The 16,025-nt window shown below is 39.3% G+C and overlaps 1 protein-coding gene across 1 annotated transcript in view; it reads left to right on the forward strand.

The window, feature by feature from the left end:
- The window catches only part of Fgf12 (fibroblast growth factor 12), a 561,692-nt gene that overhangs the window by 93,093 nt on the left and 452,574 nt on the right, over positions 1–16,025 (forward strand). The gene's annotated exons all lie outside the window — the stretch shown is intronic.

Consider the following 16,025-nt stretch of genomic DNA (forward strand, 5'->3'; position numbering starts at 1 on the left):
AGAAGTGTGCTCTTCCGATCTGAGGGAGAGGGAGAGGGAGAGGGAGAGAGAGAAATCGTGCATGCACTGCAAGGCTCAAAGATTTTTTTTCCTTAATTCAAAGCTAGAATATATTTTCATGTATACATCAACCTGGGGGATGGGGTTAAGTAGGCAAATGTAGAATGAGCAGGACGTGATGCCAGTGAGAGTGACCATGTGGACAGCGGGGTTCAGAATAAAGACCCCCCCATGCTCTTTCCACCCACTGAACAAAAATCCACTTCTGAAACGCTCTATAGATTTCTCAGGTGATTATTTTTCTCCCTAGAGTCCATCTCATTAGCTATTCCCAAGAGTTAGGTAGAAACCATTGCCTAGTGGCTGGAGGCCCAATTATCCCAAGTTGCTAAATTCTGTTTTTTTACTTTTGCCGAAAAAATTTCCAGCTGGAGATTGTTTTCTGATTAAGGATCTAGCAAATTAAAGCCGAGCTCTAACCCATATTCCCATGTCTTTTGGAAATGGCAAGACTGTATAGGTTTAGAGTAATTAAGCTCAAATTTCTCATAGTATAAGAAAAATAAACAAGCACTTCCGGTCTGGGCCGGAGCAAAGAGCAGTTCCCAGGCGGCAGCTCTGTACCAACCTCACAAAACCGAGAGGAAGAGGGCCTCCCAGGAGATCTAACCTGGGCAGTATCCCAGGTAAGGAGACAGCAACACTTGCCCCATACAGGGAGTAACCGGGACCCACTGGGACCCAGGAATTCACTCCTGGCCCGGAGCGCATGGGCTCCTTCTGGTCTGGGCCCTAGCGCTCAGCAGATCCCAGGAGTCAGCTATGCATCCAATCTCACAGAACCCAGAGGAAGCGAGGTGCCCAGAAGCTCTAACCCAAGCAGTAGAGCAGTATCTTAGGCAAGGAGGCAGCAACACTTACCCCAAACAGGGAGTAACTGGGACTCACTGGGGCCCAGGAATTCACTCCTGACTAGGAGCACTGATTCCTTCCGGTCTCCACCTGAGCACTGAGCAGATCTTGGGCCTCAGCTCTAACCCCAGCAGCAAAACCCATCCCAAACAGTTCTGACACAGCCAAGATAATAGGAAAGACAGGCTCCAGTCAGAGACAGTGCAGATAGCACCAAGGAAATCCAGATGGCAAAAGGCAAGCACAAGAACATAAGCAACAGCAACCCAAGGTACTTGGCATCATCAGAACCTAGTTCTCCCATGTTAGAAAGTCCTGAACTCCCCATATCACCAGGAAAGCAAGAGCCAGATCCAAAATCACTTCTAATGACAATGATAGAGGACTTTAAGAAGGACATAAATAACTCTCTCAAAGAACTTGAGGAGAACACAGGTAAACAGGTAGAAGCCCTAAAAAGGAAACAGAAAAATCCCTTAAAGAATTACAAGAGAACACAGCCAAGCAGGTGAAGGAATTGAACAAAACCATCCAGGACATAAAAATGGAAGTAGAAACAGTAAAGAAATCACAAAGGGAGACTACCCTGGAGATAGAAAACCTAGGAAAGAAATCAGGAGTCATAGACACAAGCATCACCAACAGAATAGAAGAGATAGAAGAGAGAATCTCAGGTGCAGAAGATACCATAGAAAATATTGACACAACTGTCAAAGAAAACGCAAAATGCAACAAGTTCTTAACACAAAACATCCAGGAAATCCAGGACACAATGAGAAGACCAAACCTAAGGATAATGGGTATAGAAGAGAGTGAAGATTCCCAACTTGAAGGGCCAATAAATATCTTCAACAAAATTATAGAAGAAAACTTCCCTAACCTAAGGAACGAGATGCCCATAATCATACAAGAAGCCTATAGAACACAAATAGACTAGATCAGAAAAGAAATACCTCCTATCACATAACAATCAAAACACCAAATGCACAAAACAAAGAAAGAATATTAAAAGCAGTAAGGGAAAAAGGCCAAAGTAACATATAAAGGCAGACCTATCAGAATTGCACCTGACTTCTCACCAGATACTATAAAAGCCAGAAGATCTTGGACAGATGTCATACAGACCCTAAGAGAACATAAATGCCAGCCCAGGCTACTGTACCCAGCAAAACTCTCAATTACCATAGATGGAGAAACCAAGATATTCCATGACAAAACCAAATTTACACAATATCTTCCCACAAATCCAGCACTTCAAAGGATAATAACAGGAAAGCTCCAATACAAGGAGGATAATTATACCCTAGAAAGACCAAGAAAATAATCCTCTTCCAACAAACCCAAAACAAGATAACCACACAAACAGTGCCTCCACTATTAACAAAAATAACAGGAAGCAACAACACCCTCTCCTTAATATCTCTTAACATCAATGGACTCAATTCCCCAATAAAAAGGCATAGGCTAGCGGACTGGATACGCAAACAGGACCCAGCTTTTAGCTGCATACAGAAAACCCACCTCGAAGACAAAGACAGACACTGCCTTAGAGTAAAAGGTTAGAAAACAATTTTTCAAGCAAATGGCCCTAAGAAACAAGCTGGAGTAGCCATTCTAATATCGAATAAAATTGACTTTCAACTTAAAGCCATCAAAAAGAATAAGAAAGGACATTTCATACTTGTCAAAAGAAAAGTCAACCAACATGAACTCTCAATTCTGAATATCTATGCGCCAAATTCAAGAGCACCCACTTTCATAAAAGAAACCTTACTAAAGCTCAAAGCACACATTGCACCTGACACAATAATAGTGGGAGACTTCAACACCCCACTCTCAGCAATGGACAGATCATGGAAACAGAAACTAAACAGAGATACAGTGAAACTAACAGAAGTTATGAACCAAATGGACTTAATAGATATCTATAGATATCTATAGAACATTTCACCCTAAAGCAAAAGAAAAATAAACAAGCAAAATTAAAAGGCTTGCTGTGGAGAGCAACTGGAGTGGGCTTATTATTCATGCCTCTCTGCCTGCTCATTCCTGGATGGGTTGGAGGGTCATCAACTTGCAACTATGCCATGCCCAAAGTTACCAATGACATCTCCAAGGTAGATAAAGATGTTGACTTTGATGTAAAGGCCTCACAGATGTCAGCAGGAAATGCTTAGGGGAAACTGGACAAGAGCATCTAATAGGGACCCAGAAAAGGCCAGCCATACTTTGGTTTTGTGTGTACCTCCATGCCATGCACCCTAGCTGATATCCCTTTGCTCAGGTCCTGCTGAATTTCTACCTCTCTCTGCTAGGGACATGTTCTTTTTCTGCCTGTCTCTTCTTTGATGTCTATCTAAAATGTCACTTATTATTTCTCTTTTATGTACACTCAGGAAGAACAAGGGAATATATATATATATATATATATATATATATATATATATATCCTTCATCTAGGGTTTGAAGATAGTTCTTGCCCTATTTTAGGTACTATTTTTTTTAAAAAAAAAATCTGCCTATAGACTATCAGAATGCAGACCCATTCTTATCTGCATATCCTCAGACCCTAAACTGTGTTTAACACCTACGAGAGACTTAGTAAATGATTGCTCATTTGAGGCCATGCTTGAAACTGTCCTCAACTAGAGAGGAGGTGAGCTTAGCCTTTGTTCCTGCTGGAGTATGAGTCAATCTTTGACCTGTGAGACAGGGGCTTTTGAAGATGTACAGGGTTATTATTTTTCCCTTTTGTCTGTGATTCTTATCTATAAGACTTAGTTCCAAATGAAAATGGAACCAACATTTGATTCAGTTTCTGTGCCAAAGAGATGAAGAGAATGTTTCTGCCTCCAACTCTAGTGAAGAGAATATTCAAATTTATCTTTTTCATTAACACATTGCCTATTTATTTATATATGCTATCTTATTTTATATTTTTTAGTACCTAACTCCCTCCTCTCCCCATATCTTTCATTCATTTCCCTGTTCTTTTCCCTCTTGTCTGTTCCCCTCTTCTCCTGTCTTCTACTCTCCTTTCTCTTCTCAAAATGGTCATTAATTTTCAGAAATTCATCCATGTATTATCTTCTCTTAGACAAAATAAATCAGTATGCCAAAAGTTGTGTAGAGTTGCTCCGAGGTTAAGCGATACACACTTGAGCGTAGACACCCCTATCATCTTAGAATCTTACTTTCCTTGTAGCACCCTCAGAATAACTAGGACCACTTTAGGATTTTTTCCTGTGAGTTTGCAACGTGAGTTCTCTTTTTAAAATGCATTCTATATAACCTTACATCATAATATCGGAAGAGAGTAGAATACGCAGGACCTTGGCAATTATTCCAGGGATCTGTCTATATTTCTTGTAATAAGAGGTTGTCTGGTTCAATTTGAACTCTGAAGAGAGCAATTCATACTCTTCCACATCAGAGTAAGGCTTTGGTACATACCTGTGATTTTCCTTTGATATCATGAATATCCAAATGGAGTCATAGTTATATCAGTTAACCTCTGAAACTCCTTGTCCTTTCCCATAGTTCTCTGCCTGAAATACCTACCATGAGTACAGAATTCCATGCATTTCTGAGATCACCTTGACTTCGGTGGAGGGTAGATCTAGGGCATTCATAAACTGCTTACTGTGTGAGTTGCAGAAAACAGTTCAGCATCTTCTGCGTTCTTCCTCCTCCACCTCAGCTTTTCATCTTTTTACTCTCCTTGCAAAAGATCTCTGCTAAAATCTTACCATCTAATGGTTGGTAAACTAACACCATCCACATCTCTCAAGAGTTTATTTGAAATGATGAAGCATTGGTAACCCCCAGGCTGTCCCATCAGTGAGACGTCTAACAAGTGCCTCTGGTGAGTTGTATTCAGGGTTGAAAGGATTAATACTGTTAGGATGTGCTTTAAGATGCCTATGAGTGGCATCAAATATTAAGTCCAGTAACATCAGGGTCACAGGAGGTGCTGCTGGTCCGATGGAGAATGACTCTGTGCAAATTAGAGAGTGACTTCGTGGCTCATGTTACTCATGGTTCTCTCTAGGTAGGCAGAAGGCTAGTGCTTCTTTCTGTGGCTCTTTTCATAAAACTACATGCTAAGCGCTCTCCCCGTTCCAGCCTCTTTCTCCTGAGGTTGAGCAGAGAAAGATATCTTTTACCATCAAGGTTCTTCTGATGACTTTTTGAAATCTCCAAATACTTCTTGCCCATTCTCCTTTAAATACAAAACAATAACCTAGAAATCAGTTTATGAATTCACCAGTTTCCAATAACGCATTACACCATTTTACACACACACACACACACACACACACACACACACTCATACACATACACCCCTAAATTCTATATTTCCTTTGAATTTAACTAGACTACATTATATTTATTTGTGTTGAACTCACATATGCACTCAAAAATATCTCTGCTTTCTATTTTATTCTTAAGAGATGAAAAATACACTTTTTAAATCTCGCTTTCACATACTTGTCATTTAGGTATTGGAGGAACATCTTTATGTCCTATCTTATAAACCGTGTGTATCTGCTGGATGGTCTACTTTCTCTCACAGTTTTAAATGTTTAAGTGAAGTTTATAGGATCTATCTTATTGCTCTAAGAAACACTGATGGCATTGAGCACAAAATAAACCAACAACCATGAAGAGGTCATAGGGGAAGGCAGATGGTAACAACAGAAAATATCCCACCCTAAAGAGGGCATCATCAGACTTATCAAGATGAAAAATAATTGTATTATTTAATGAACCATCACATATCAGGTATCAGGTTAGCTATTTCTAGCCATTCTCAAACTCTATCTGTACATGTATGTGTTACTACTTTACAAACAATTCATTTATTGTATTTTATGTTTGATGCTTCGTTTCTTGTATTTTATGTTTGATGCTTCTGTTTTCTTTTCTTTTGTTTGTTTGTTTACTCAAGGAATTCCTCTAGGAATTCTTTAAGCAATAACATTCTGGAAGTTCGTGCCTCAGAGGCTGCATGTGTCCCCAGGTATTGAAGTTCATAAATACTAGAACTAATGACTTGAGCGTGAGCATGGAGCTGGTGTGGGAGACAGTGCTACAGCTGAACTATCACCCGATGATGAGTGTAAATCCGTACAGATGCTAATGTCACAAACTGCAGGACACATAAAGGTTTACTTTTCCTTTGCGGTTATAGGACACAAGGCTTTAGAAATAACAAGAAACTCCTTTAAAGTTACAACATTTTTGGTGTGCCACTTTTTTTATTAACCATATATTATTATACAATATATATATTAGTGTATAATATTTTATTAGATTCAAATATTCAAACACAAACTTATCATGAAAATTTCCTCCACTGGAACAGAAAACAGAGATGACTATAAAATATAGTACATTTTCAATATATTAATTTTCCAACTGTATGTGTTATATTTAAAATGTATGGTTTTTCTAAAGGCTTAACAATGTTATAATTAAAGACAATCACCAAGAAGCTAAACTCAACAATCATCATACTACTTCCAGATAAATCATATTTTGATATGCATTTTTTAAAAGTTTAAAAAATTAGACACAGATATAAATGTATATATATAATATGTATTCTCTCTTTCTCACATCATGTATCTCCACATGGTTAAATATGTTTTACTGCTAATTATTTAAAATTTGTATTTGTTCAATTTTTGAGTATTTCCCATGTTTCACCCTCTCTCATCCCCTCCCCGTGTCATCGGAGTTTTTTCCCTCCTCTTTTCATGTCTACTGAGTTCCTGTACTAGTCAGTTCATGTAATACTGAGTGTAATTAGTGTTGCATGCATGAAAATGGACGGGAATAATGTTCCTTGTATGTAATGAATGGGAGGTTATTTACTAGAACATGGGCAACTTTTCAGTAGCTACATCACTTAAGAAAATGCCATTGTTTTCTCAGAAGCTATTAGCTTGTCAATGTTCTGTCAGCTTAGAGGTAGGGTTTCATGAGCCTCTCCCACACACATGATGACTGGGCAACCCTATGTAGGTGTTAAGCAGGTAACTGTAGGTGTAATGATGTCACGAATACTGTGACCATCGACTCGATTTTGGTTTGGGGGCTTCGTTTCATTTTGTTTTCTCAGAGAGCCTTCATTTCCTTTGGTTTGTGCATTCTTTCTGCTCTATTTCCCCACAGTATTCCCCAGCCTATGTGTGTGTGATATAGATGTCCAGCTTAGGGCTGAACACTCCATAGTCAATTACTAGCACTTTGGCTAGTAATGGGTCTTTGCAATAAATGTCATATGCAGCGATAAAAAGAGTCTCCAATGAAGGCTGAGAACAACACTAATTTATAGATATAGGTGTGAATATTTTGAAGGCAGTTAGTTTAATAATAGGTGGAATCAGCAAAATAGAAATAGTAGGTTCTTCTCTTGGGTCTCTGAACTCTGTAGTCATGGAATCATGATAAGGTTTCTAGTACCACAGGATCCTTCCTGTGGTACAGTCTTCAAATCCAATCAGAATCTCATTGGTTATGCCCATGATAATTATCCCACTATTACACCTGTGGGTACATCTTACCTAAGAAGTTGATAGGTTGGCATTGCAGTTTACAAAGTTCACAGATGGGTAAAAATATGGATGGGTTTTTTTCCAGCAGTCTTTATTCTACTTTTGCACATTCATGTACCACAATTCATTTTACCATCTCCTTATTCGTATATTTTTTTACTTTTCTTTGTAATTATGCTTGTACATAACATTGACCATTTGCATAATTTCCTTATGTTGTAATTCTTTAGATTGGGACTGATGGTTCCAGCTGTTGGTAGGATGTTTGGTTTGTCTTTAAGTTAACTTGTATTTGTCTCATGGTTCTCCAGTGGAATGTCAAGTAGGGAAACGTGGAAGTGAGGAGGCGATGGAGCTGGCTCACCTTCAAACAGGGTCAGCCTCACTGTACCTCCTGGGCCAGGCACAGAGAGGACTTTCTGGAGTGCTTCTGCCTGGGGGCGGGTCGGGGGCTAGCTCTTCAGAGGGCTGCAGCCAAAGAGGTACGAGGCCAGCTTTACACAACCCCTGGACATCTATGTGGTCTCCCAAGTTTGCCCCCACCAGAGACGTCCCCATGTTCTCTAGGAGTGATATGAGCCATGGACCTCAACATGTACCCCTGCCACTGCATAGCTGTGGATCCAGACAAGGCCCTCAGTGGCAGCTCAGGCTGGGACCTCACCATGGCTCCAGGTAGCGGGGTTGGCCACTCACAACAGGCTATTCCTCTCCACTCTTGAGTCTCCAGTGCTATCTCTCTTCTCTAATGCCCAAGCTGCTCCTCTTCTCTATCTCTCCCATCTGTCCACTGTATACTTGCACATTGTAGTGGCTGCTGCGTCAGGCTGGCCACGCAGCTGGCAGGTTCCTGGGTGACAGCCTCCTGTCTATGCTGGATGTCATGGCGGCAATCGGTTGTCTTCGGCCCACCTGTGCCATGCACACTGGTCTGTGGGTGGCATGGCCGGCTGCAGGTTTCTGTCTTCATCCTCCCTTGCTGAATAGTGGTAGGCGGCAGCTATGTGTGCCTGGAAGAAAGGTCTGCAAGGGTCTTTGCCTACTTGCACCGAATAGCGTGGTGAAACACAGGTCTCTGTCCATCTTCCTCTTCCCATGCTGTGCTGCCTGGATTTGATTTGATTTTTATGAGTCCTAGGTATAAGACAGCTTTGGCCACCAAGCCAGGCATTAAGCTAGGATGCGCAAAGGACTGCCATCTGCTTTTCTCCCAACTGATAGAAGAACCACACTACCAGCAATGTGTCTCTTTGACCGTTGCCAGGGGGGCGCTTAGTATTTTTTTAACCATGAAGTGAGGTTGGATTTTATCAAAGTCTTTACAGCAACCATTGAGGTGACCATGTGATTTCTACCCATGATTCTCTTCATGTTGCTGTATTATTTATTTCAACACATTAAACCATTGTTGTATCCTTGGAATTAGAACACGGTCTGACCTTTTCAATGAGTTTTCAAATAAAATGTTAAGTACTTTATAGAAGATCATTCTTTTTGTTTGCAATAGTTTTCCTAAGGCATATATATATATATATATATATATATATATATATATATATATATTATTTTGTTACTATTTGCCTTTTCTTTTTCTTTTTTTTTTTCTTTTTTTTTCTTTTTTTTTTTTTAGTTTTTTGAGACAGGGTTTCTCTGTGTAGCCCTGGCTGTCCTGGAACTCACTCAGTAGACCAGGCTGGCCTCGAACTCAGAAATCCGCTTGTCTCTGCCTCACTATTTGCCTTTTCTGTCTTTTATTTTTAAAGTTGTTTGCTCACCACTGTGGATTGTATCAGCACTTTCTGCATATGCAGTGAGTTTCGGAGTGTTGTGTTTTCAGTTTTATTTGATTCTATTTATTTTATAGGTCCCATTTACTTTTTAAATTATTTATTGTTTGATTGGAGATAAATTGTTTAATCTCCATGCACTTGTATAACCCTCTAGTTTCTCATACTCATTTTTATGTATAGTATCATTCTGCTATGACATGTGAGACCCAATAAGATTTGCACTTAGTAAAACTTCCTTTATGACCTAAACTGCGTTGTTTTAGAAAAAAGTTACTAGTGATGATAAAATTGTAGGTTTTGTAATCGCCAAATAGAATGTTCTGAAGCTTCTGTGCTCAGTACCCTTTGTGTCATGGTGACAAAATATCTGAAATATGTAAGTTAGGGGAACAGATGTTTGTTCTGGCTCATGATTTAAAGGACATTCAAGTCCGTTATGGGGAAGAAATGGAAGCGGCGTGGCTGGTTCAGTCTTTGTCAGCAGCAATGCAAAGTGACTGGTCACACTGTGGCAGCCAGGAAGCCAGGAATAAGGCCAGAAGCCAGGCTGCATTCCAACCTCTAAAGGCTGCTCTCGGTGACCCACCTCAACCAGCCAGGCCTTGTCTCCTAAAGGTTCTACAGCTTTGCAAAGCAGTGCTGACAGCTGGGGACCAAGTAACCTTTCACACAGGAGCCCGTGGGAGATGCTTCACATTGGAAGCTTGACATATGTGTATTAAGCCCACATCTTCTATATTATAATTAGTTTGTAAATATATTTTTCTGTCTGAAAATTTTTCCTCTGGGCAAGAGGTATTATCTCAGTAGCGCCTGACCCCTTTGATTTTCTATAGAATCAGTTCTGAATGGCATAGCTTTTCACAAGCCAGCGCATATCCATTTACAGTCAATATCAACCCGTTCAGCAGCATGTAATCTTTTCTGCCTCACACCTTAGGCTTGTAGCTGTCCTGTTGGATACAAGTATAGATGCTCATATTGGTTTCTGGATTCTACTTGTTTGGGATATCGTTATCCTACTTTCAGTGGGTGTATAGCTTGGCCAGTGAGGTGAGTTTTACAGGAAGCAAGTGGTTGGTATTGTTTTCTTCAATAGCAGTCTGCAGTCTTCAATAGGCCAGTCTGTAGCTTTTACTTGAGGAGCTGAGGCTGCTGACATTGCATGCTGTGCATGCTGTTGCTGTGACGTTTGCTGTGCTTGTGCCTGCCATTTTGTTGATTTCCTTCTGCTTGTTGGGAACGTTCTGTGTTTGTTCCTTTCCCTCGTGTTCGTGTTAGACATTTGATTATTGACTAAATCATGTTTGACTCTTCCCTAATTCTCTTTTACATACCTATGCTCCTCCCAGTGGAACTTCTTCTTTCTTCATGGTCTTTGGAATCTATTTCTCCTCAGTAGAAGATTCCTTTAAGTATTTTCTGCTTGCTCAGGGGTCGTGAATTCCATTTACTTGAGCTTGTTTTGGATTTGGGACTTCGATCTCCTGTGTAGTAAACTAGATTGACAGCCGTTTCCTTTCGGAGTCAGAAATACTTTCAGACCATCAGAGCTTCTGGGTTGAAGTCTGTTGTTCCAGTTGGCATGCCGTGTAAGTGACTTGATACTTCTCGTTTATAATTATGAATATTAGTATTTTGTTACTTCATTATATCTTGTTTCTTTGCATATGTCAATATGCACATACACACATATACACACATACATACATATATACACACACATATGCATGCATACAGACACATATACACTCACCCACACATACACACATACAAATACACACACGTATACTCACATATACAAATATACACACATACACATATATACACACATATATACATACATACACACATATGGGTACAGACACAAACACACACACACACACATACACATACACACATATACTCACACACATATTTGCTCACATATATATACACACATATACTTATACACATACACATATACATACATACACACATATATACCCACACAGACATATACATACACTCACATATACATACAGACAGATATACATATACATACATAGAAACACATGCACACAAATATACAAACACATACACACCTTGTTTTTATATGCTGAGATTTCATCTTTGGGGGATATAATTCTTGTACAATTTTATGTGAGAGTATCCTTAGTGAGCAACAATCTTTTCAATATTTGATGCTCAGTATTGCTTAGAAAGGAGAAAATAAACCACAGTAATAACAGCACAAAACAGAGGCTGAAATTCAGTAAAATAAAAATTAAAGATAGCTAACTCACAAAAGAATGAAAAAGTATAAAAACATAGAATATAAGAGTTAAAAATCAACAAGATTGCAGTCAACAATAATAATAAAACTTAAAATGTGAGAGAGAAAATTAAACAAGACAGGAGGAGGAAGAATAAGAAAAAGCAGAGTGTTAAAAACCAAATCAAGAAACAGGAAAATAAAACCCAATAAAAGGGAAATGCTATTTAAAAAGAAAAGTAGGAGAAGATCTTCCAGATGACATACTTGAACTTGAGAAGATTCTCCCAGGCTCCTCCAGTGCTAGACCCTCCCAGGTGTTGGATAGCAGGCTCTGGCTGAAGCCTGTTGTAATTCCTCTAGGACCCACCAAGGGTGCTCAATGTGGGCTGATTCTTACCATAGTTTTCCTAATAGGATGGTTAGGGATATGCTGTTCATGACTGTGTTCACATAGATTTGGGTCTCTCTCTCTCTCTCTCTCTCTCTCTCTCTCTCTCTCTCTCTCTCTTTCTCTCTCTCTCTCTGCTTTAACACAAGAACCACAGCTAGCCTTCGAAAGGCACGTTAGTATGTAGGCTGAGCAGGTACTCAGTCATTACAGAGGGCCACAGTTCATGCGCAGCTTTGTGTAGCAAATATCTGTGGTAGAACATATCATCCAAAGCCTGAGAAATTGGGGGATCCAAATAGACCTTTGAAATTTTGGGTTGAGGGGTATTATGGGCTTGAAGTTATAGGCCCATCGTTGTCCCTGTACTCTCAGCTGTGACCTCTGTGCTAAACCATGTGACTGGTTTTATTCCTCACCTGCTACCACTGTTCTCTCCATAGCCAGTGATCTCTGTTGCTTACAGTTTTCCCCAGTTTGTGTCAGACTTCCCTACTTCATGGCTGCATGACTTATTTTGATAAGCAGAAAGTCATGGCCTCTGTGACAGGGTACCTTATGATTTTTCTATGCTTTCAGAACCTTAAAGTAGTTCAGTCCCTGGCAACAGGCCCCTCTTGAGATGGCTCTCTATGACACTCAGGGATGGTGAGTGACAGAATGGATTTCTTCTCTAAGTTGATCTTGGTATGTGTGTGTGTGTGTGTGTGTGTGTGTTGGGTGAGGAAAAATTTCAAATCAAATTCCAGTTCTGTATTTATCACTTCTAAGAACTATGGTTTCTCCTGTAGCTAGATCTGCCTGTATGTTACCATCACTGAAGCTGCTTGTACTTTCTGGCTTACCTTGTAGCCTATAGCATCTGTTCCCTGTCCATCTCCCCAGGACACCTGATTTGGAGAGGTTGAGTGCTTGATGCTTCCCTCTGAATTGCCATTCTGCTTCCCTAAGTCTTTTAGCTTTTAATCACCACTTGCTGGCTTCTCCTATCCCTTGTTCTCGTCTCCTTACAATATAGCTTTTCCATTGTTGCCTAATTCTTCTCACTCACAAAGCACTCAGAGGAGACTCCTGTTCCACCATCTGACCTGCCACATTCCCCAGATGCCTTAGTTTTAATCTAGATGTAGAAACACAAATGAGCAAACACTCATACACCACATGCCTTCAAAAAGAAGATTTTAAGGGATACTGTTTTAACTTTGATTTTAGTGAATATTGACCTTTAAGGAGAAAATTCTTATAATGCAACTAGAGAGTAAGAAGCACAAAGAAATGAATGTTTAGAAAACATTAATTAACAATAAGGATATGTAGGGTGACTTGTTGGTTGTGCACTTTCATTTCCATTATCCCTGGGAGAAAGGTGTATGTTTGGAAGAGATGAAAACCATTATTTCCATCAACAAACAATGGGGACTAACAGGAAATGACAAAATGTCGACGCGTTTCCTGACACCGTGAGTTATCTAGTACATAACTCATCCAGTATTTCAAGGTTGATTATCCTTGCCATTGAAAATTGGATAACCGATAGATTGTTCCATCATTGATGACCTTATGATAATTATAAGGTTATAAATTATGGCTTAGAATGTTATTCACAATTGTTGAGAAAAAGTTAGCATTTTATAGGGAGCATAGATATGTAATCTTATTGATTGAAGAATCCATGAGTGGATTAGTATCCACAGGTTATGAATGTAGCTTTTTCATTAGTGTGCTTGTGGTGACTCATCAATTACCATAGAGGATTTCTCAGACCAAGGAAGTTGGTCATATCTGCTTTGTCTTTGAGCATGTTATGATTACCTGCAAATATTGGAAAATTTCTAAAAAAAAAAAAAACATGTTGAATACCTACAATATCAGAGAAAAGGCATTCCATAGAAAGATCTTTTTCCTGATTAATTTGTCATTATGTGTATCCCTAAGCCAAACATGGCCATCTGCTCAGGTTGGAAGTGAAGTGGAACTTGTACGGTTTTCCCTTCAGCCTTCAGAGTTATATTTGTACAACAGCTTATTATCACACTGTTGCAAACTATTAGAGAAGCAAGTAACTGAGCTATGGCTTGGAGGATTCTATTACTTCTTCCATTATATAACAAAGGCCCCCACACTCAAATACCACAGCGTACCCTAAGTATGAGAAAACACTTCATATCAGCTGATATGGCTTGAAACACACACACACATACACACACACACACACAAACCTTCCTCTCTTTTGAGAAGTTTTTTGGGAAAGAAATCATACAAAGAAAATCTTCAAGGAATAATTGACTCGAACAGGCTTTCTACTGGTCAGCATTTTTTCTTTGTTTGCTCTGAAGTCTGAATAAATAAAACAAAGTGTAATTAGTAAGTTCAGAAAAAAAAAGTGCAGCAAACAAGAATGCCTCCATCTTCCCGACACAGCAAACAAGCAAGGAAAGGTCACCATCTTGTGTTTTCAGAATTATTTGTCTATCTCACAGTTTGTGATTCCAAAGTATTTTATCAGCATTAATTAGTTTTTCCCTTAAAAAAATCTGGAAACATTTTACTTAAAACAGTTATGCCAACTTAAGTCTTCAAGTAAATTGTGGGCATTTTGTGGTGTATTTCTTGGAGGATAGGGTTAAAGAAAAACATGTCTATTTATTTGGTTTTCATTTAAAACCTCACAAATAATCAGCTTTAATTTTCCTGTATCCCCTTGTTTTGAAATTAATATAAGGTCTGCTTAGATTATGTATGAAATATAAAATAAGCAAGAGAAGAAACAAATTGTCCTTCTAATATTATATACAGGCATAACCACTGGGGTCTTGTTCTTCATATTCTGTGTATTTGGTGAGCTTTAATTACTCCTCCACAATTTGTTTTTATTATATATTGAACATTTTCTTTGAAATATTTTACCAAATAGATCAAAGATAATATAATGGGCCTCCTTGTTTGGTTTATTTGTGTCTTGGGAGTAGAACACATATGGAAGGAAAGATGGCCCTGATCTAGAGCTTACACAGCTGAAGTTATCTGTGAATTTCTGACCTCCCTACTTCCACCTCTCAAATGCTAGCATTAGAAGAATGCCTCATGACTCCTGGTTTTTATGTGTTTCTGGGGATCAAACCCAGCGTTAGATGATCCCTGAGCAATTACCCTATTTACATCTCCAGTTCTAAGTATTCTTTTTAGTAATTAATTTTACAGTGTGTGTGTGTGTGTGTGTGTGTGTGTGTGTGTGTGTGTGTGTGTGTTTGTGTTCGCATGATCTCAGATGTTCATGGAGAGGCCAGAGAACAGCTTGTAGGTGTCAGTTGTCTTCTGCCATGTGGGTTTGGGGATGGACCTCAGGCATGGTGATGTATGTCTTTACCCACTGAGCAATCTCACCAGGCCTCATTTACTTATTTTTAATAAAGAAAATATCCATCAAACAAGAAGTCATACAAGCCAAACAGCCTTTTATAATTTCAGTTGCATTCACTGCAGACCATGACTTAGTATAATAAAGTAAAGCTGATGACTCTATTGCTCAAATTATTCATTTACTTACAAAAGTTAGACAAAGGAAATTATATGTTGGAGATTGGTGCTAATGCTTTAATTCAACTGGGAATCTGTATGCCCAAACACTACAGGTCCTTGTCCCCAACTGGTTTTTGATTGACCAACAAAGATGCCAACAAATAATGGCTGGGCACAGGGTGGGACCCTTAATGTTATGTGGGCTAGCACACAGTGGGGAGAAAAAGAGGATCACCATGAAGAGTGGGAGATTGATGGATGCAGGACTGTAGGAGAGAAAGCCAACCAGCAATGTGAGAATTGCCCCATTGGGCCTAGGGTAGCAGGGGAAGGTTTAGGAGTGCCCAGCCTTTGATGTAGCCAAGGCATTTTAAAATAACTGATGTGTGTGTGTCCTCCATTAGTGAATCCAGATATCTCCTGGACCATGTGTGAACATGTATGATCCTTTTGGAGCCAAAGTGGTGTAGCCTAAACTCAACACTACAAATATATATGAATTACATAGGTGAGCAATAAAAAAAAATCTGGTAATATATATAAAAAAAGAGCCAAACACAAAAAGCCAGAAAGACCCAGGCTGTTGTACATAGTCT

The sequence above is a fragment of the Grammomys surdaster genome, unplaced genomic scaffold (genome assembly GCF_004785775.1).
Source record: "Grammomys surdaster isolate TR1022 unplaced genomic scaffold, NIH_TR_1.0 125956, whole genome shotgun sequence".
Taxonomy (NCBI): domain Eukaryota; kingdom Metazoa; phylum Chordata; class Mammalia; order Rodentia; family Muridae; genus Grammomys; species Grammomys surdaster.